We start from the raw sequence: 5,350 nt of genomic DNA, 5'->3' as shown, positions 1-5,350 counted from the left end.
AGACATTTTATTGTAGAAGCTGCTAAATTAAGTCAATATATATGTATTTTAAAGATATCTTGACTTCAAAATTTGAATCTAAGGATATGTTGCTTTGGAAAGGAGGCTTTGCTTTTGTTTCCACAGGAAGCAAGAGGCTATAGATTTATTCCAGACTAAGATACATCAGGTTTGATCAGACAAGAACCCCTGAAAGGTGACACCATGGCCCAGATGTTCCAATATCCAGAACAGTTTCAAGGCAACTGTCTCAGACAATGCAGTTTCACAGACTATTCGTGTAAGGACTTAACCATAAATTTTAATTTTCTCAGGAGATGCCAGCCCCTGTCCAGGGAGCAGCATGTAATGCCACACAGGTTAAGCCATGCAACATGTGGCAACATATGGATTAACAGAAATGGGCTGAGTTTAAATGCAAGAGCTAGTCAGTGGTAGGCCTGAGCTAATGACCGAGCAGTTTTAATTAATACAAGCTTCTGAGTGATTATTTTATAAGTGGCTGTGGGGTTCATGGGGCTGGGAAGGACTGGAGAAAACTTCAGCTACAAAGGAAACATGTTCAACAAAGTATACTGACCTAAATGGATGTCAGCATATAGAAGAATGCAAATAGATCTATATCTCTTGCCCTGTGCAAAACTCAAGTCCAAGTTGATCAAAAACCTCAACAAAATCTGATAGAAGAGAAAGTGGGAAGTAATCTGGAACACATTCGCACAGGAGACAACTTCCTGAACAGAACACCAATAGCACAGGCACTAAGACCAACAATTAACAAATAGTACCTCATGAAATTGAAAAGTTTCTGTAAGGCAAAGGACACAGTCAATAGGAAAAAACAGCAGCTTATAGAATGGGAAATGATTTTTTACCAACACTACACGCAATATAGGACTGAGTTCCAAAATGCATAAAGAATTCAAGAAACTGGATATCAACAAAACAAATAATCCAATTATAAAATGGGGTACAGATCAAAACAGAGAATTCTCAATAGAATAATCTCAAATGACCAAGAAACACAGAAGATATTCAATGTCCTTAGCCATCATGGGAATGCAAATCAAAATGACTCTGAGATTCCATCTTACATCTGTCAGAATGGCTAAGATCAACAACACAAGTGAAAACTCATGCTGGCAAGGATGTGGAGCAAGGGGAACACTCCTCCATTGTTGGGGGGAGTGAAAACTTGTACAGGTAATTTGGAAGACAGTGTAGTCGTTTCTCAGAAAACTAGCAATCAATCTATCATAAGACCATACTATAATACTCTTGGGCATATACCCAAACGATGCTCAATCACACCACAAGGGCATTTGCTCACCTATATTCCAAGCACCTTTATTTGTAAAAGCCAGACCCTGGAAACAACCTAGAGGTATTCATTTCTATGGGTATTAATGTATTTATTATTTCCACAACTGTTTTAGTGCATCTATAATCAAAATAAAATGTAGCTTTTATGTAAGCAGTTCTAAACTTACAAAAAATATGTACAAAATATGGACTCCCCTATTCACTGACTGTGTGAATAGTTCTTTGCAGCAGCATCTGAATATTAAATTTTAGTTACACTATGATTAATTGGTTCAGGATGGCTCTGTTGAGTAATTACATTCAAGAAGAATCTGTCAATACCATTTGTTTTCAATTGTCACATTAAATCAAATATAATGGGTACAGGTGTGCCCATTGAGGTAAGAAATAGTGATACTAAGTGAAAGATTCAAATAAATGTATATGCAGTGGTGAACTAAAAATAAGTTAAAATAATAGAGTAAGAGTGATTGATTGCCTTTAGGGTTCTGAAAAGTCAAACATGTCTGCTAATGATTTAAATGTTCCACTTAGTACCCTGAAAATATTCCCTAGCCATACTTCATAAAATAAAGGGTCATGAGGCATAGATAAGGTCACAGAGTAATTCAGAAACTGGCACAAATGAGCCAAAACTTCAAAAATCTACTGTGCTATCAAAAAGAACAAGGTTAATAGTTTTATAGAGTATCAAATGTAATTTATCACTTAGAAACTGTTTAATTAGGGTGAAGTTAATACATCATTCAGTTGAAATTTCCCATATCCTTTTTCTGTACTTTTCATAAAATGGTATGCTCATATTCAAAAACTCTACATTTGTAAGAAATATGCTCTTTCAATGCAATAAACATATATACATTGCATCAAAGTGTGAAAATAACAATTTACTTAATAATGTTAAAGATAATAAGCTATACATGTGAAAACAAAGATGTGCAATTTCAACATTTCCATACACAGATGTTGATTCCATTCAAGTCAAGATATAAATGATTAAAGAAAAAGTATATGCTGTTTTAATATTGTTTATGAAATCTGTGGGCAATATCTTAATAAGCAAGAAAGTATCTTACCTTTTAGAAAATTATATATTGAAAATATTTCTAGTATTTATTAATTCATCCAATCTCAACCTATTCTTATGAGTGACTGCTTTGTCTAATTAGAATAAATGAAAATATCTCCAAGCATTAGTCTTTTACTTTAAAACAAACTCTTCCATTCAGTAACGTACACTGGGTCCTGATCACAAAACTATTCATTAGGTGCCACAACTATGCTTTACTCAATATCGTAAATTAGGGTTTACTGGATATTATGGAAAAAATAGTCCTCACTTTTCTTAACATTATCTCTGATATTTGATTAATACAGCCTGAACTAAAGGATGGAGTTTGTAATTATATTGATATGATCAATTGTGTTAGGCCTATATAATGTTATACATGTATATTGTGGCTACAAAGAATTATTTGGCACAGCCTCTAATATTTTGTATTAATTTATATTAATTTGTGAGTGGCATAAAATAATTCTTATATTTATGGAAAATGGTGAACAGAGAGACCTTTTTTTCAGTTATGCCATCACAGGTAGGGTGCATTTGACCTTGTAAATAGCTCATCCCTCAATCTTGTCAATCGCTTTGCACTCACGATTCTGTAAATAACCCTTATTGAACTCATTGGATTAATACACACACACACACACACACACACACACACACACACACACACACACGCATGCACGCATGCATGCACACACACCCATGCACATGCACAAACCCATGCACACATACACAAGATATATAAGTTAAACTAGAATTTATTGGGAAAAAGATGAATATGTTCAACAGAAATAAGAAGGAAAGAGAGAGTAATGGGAGTTGAATATGATCAATATGATCTTATATTCATATATGAAAACTATTACTAAGTATGAATTATGAGTTTACAATTTACAATTGATTCAGTTAGTGGACACAGAATCCACAAATATGGTGGATTATGATAATCGGTTTTACAGCTTACAGCTGTAATTAAAGAGTATATGTTGAAATTTGAAGCTATACATGGTAAATAATTAGGAGAATAGATGTATTTTCTTTTTTTCTTTTTTTTTTTTTTTTTTTTTGATTTTTCGAGACAGGGTTTCTGGAACTCACTTGGTAGCCCAGGCTGGCCTCGAACTCACAGAGATCCGCCTGGCTCTGCCTCCCGAGTGCTGGGATTAAAGGCGTGTGCAACCACTGCCCGGCTCTTATTTTTTTTTTTAATTAAGAGATTTTTCTATTTATTTTACATATTGACCCTTTCCTGCCTCCTCCCACCCCCAGCGTTTCCCTTCAACCCACTCTATATTCCCACCTCCTCCAAGGCAAAGTCTCCCATTGGTAGTCAGCAGAGCCTGTTTCATTCAATTGAGGCAGATCTAAGCCCCTTCTCTCTGCACCAAGGTTCTGCAAAGTGTCTCACCAACAGGCACTAGGCTCCAAAAAGCCGGCTCATGCACTAGGGACAGGTCCCAGTCCTACTACCTGGGGGCCCCCTAAATGGTTCAAGCTAAACAACTGTCTCACCTATCCGGAGGGCCTGGCTCAGTACCATGGGGGCTCCTCATGTATTGGTGCACAGTTCATGTGCTTCCACTAGTTTGGCTAATTGACTCTGTGCTTTTTCCCATCATGGTTCTGATATCTCTTGCTCATAGCATCCCTCCTCTCACTCATCGATTTGACTCCTAGAGCTCTGCCTGGGACCCGGCCATGGATCTCTGCATCTGCTTCCATCAGTCACTGGATGAGGATTCTATGTTGATGGTTAGGGTACAGATGTATTTTCTAAATATTTATTACATAACCCACAAAATCCATTGACTTGTGTCACTTGCATTGTTTCAATAAGCAGGTAACTTCACATATAGAAGATTATTAAATTTTTACTAAAACATAAAATACGTAAATAAATACTTGAATAGTAATGCTAAGAAAAATAAAGAACAAGCCAGGCGGTGGTGGCACACGCCTTTAATCTCAGCACTTGGGAGGTAGAGGCAAGTGAATCTCTGTGAGTTCGAGGCCAGCCTAGTCTACAGAACAAGATCAAGGACAGGAACCAAAACTACATAGAGAAATCCTGTCTCTGCTGTGGGCCACAGGAATATATCATAAGAACTCAGCTGGTTTTGGCAAAGTCACTACCTGGAGGGAACAAGGATTTCCTCCAGGGGAAGTCAAATTCCAAGGAGCTTTTGGTGTTACTTGGCTTGTTACATATCAGCTGTCTTCTGTTATGAAAATCATGTGTGCCTTCATAGTTTTCCCAATTGACTTTTCCCTAAGAAGGCCTAACAGTGTGGACTGATCACTCTCTGGACATTCCAGGTATTTGGAGAACAGCCTCAGGAAAGGCTTTCTCTGGAATCAAATATCTCCCTTGGCCACTTTCAAGGACTAGCTGTAATAACAGTTTACATGAAAGTCTCCTGATTTAAGGTAAATTCCACAAGGAGACACCACCTAGGTCAGGTGGACCTTAAGTAATAGCTTTACACAATTTAGTTCAGACCCTCCTTTCTTACAGCCTTACTAACTTTATAAACCTCTAACTCCTTTCCTAACCACTTCTAGGAATATTTAGATAACTTTCTGTGCTGACAGCTATGCTCAGTCAAAACCCCAGTTCAAGCCTCCCTGTAATTATTGTCATTGGCAGCATCCGGCCAGGTCCATCCCCAGATGGAGAAAAGTACCTTATCAGAGATACCTCTGTACGCTCTAAGAACAGACTTAAGCATCCAGGCTACCTGTTTGAGAAGGCCTGGCAGATATGTTCTTTAAGCTTAACTTCCTCCTTTCCCAAATCTTTCCTCTAGTTCCAAATCTCCCTTTGACTATCACCAGAGGCATCTAGCTATACACAGGTTGCCTAGAGACTGAGCACACTTTTCCCCCCCACCCTGCAGAAATAACGGCAGATAGCTTGGACAGAATAGGAGCCACAGGAAAAAAGAAGACCGTTTTATT

Source organism: Peromyscus californicus, unplaced genomic scaffold (genome assembly GCF_007827085.1).
Source record: "Peromyscus californicus insignis strain IS unplaced genomic scaffold, ASM782708v3 Scaffold_16__1_contigs__length_79575227, whole genome shotgun sequence".
NCBI classification, from domain to species: domain Eukaryota; kingdom Metazoa; phylum Chordata; class Mammalia; order Rodentia; family Cricetidae; genus Peromyscus; species Peromyscus californicus.
Note: the sequence above shows the minus strand (reverse complement) of the source record.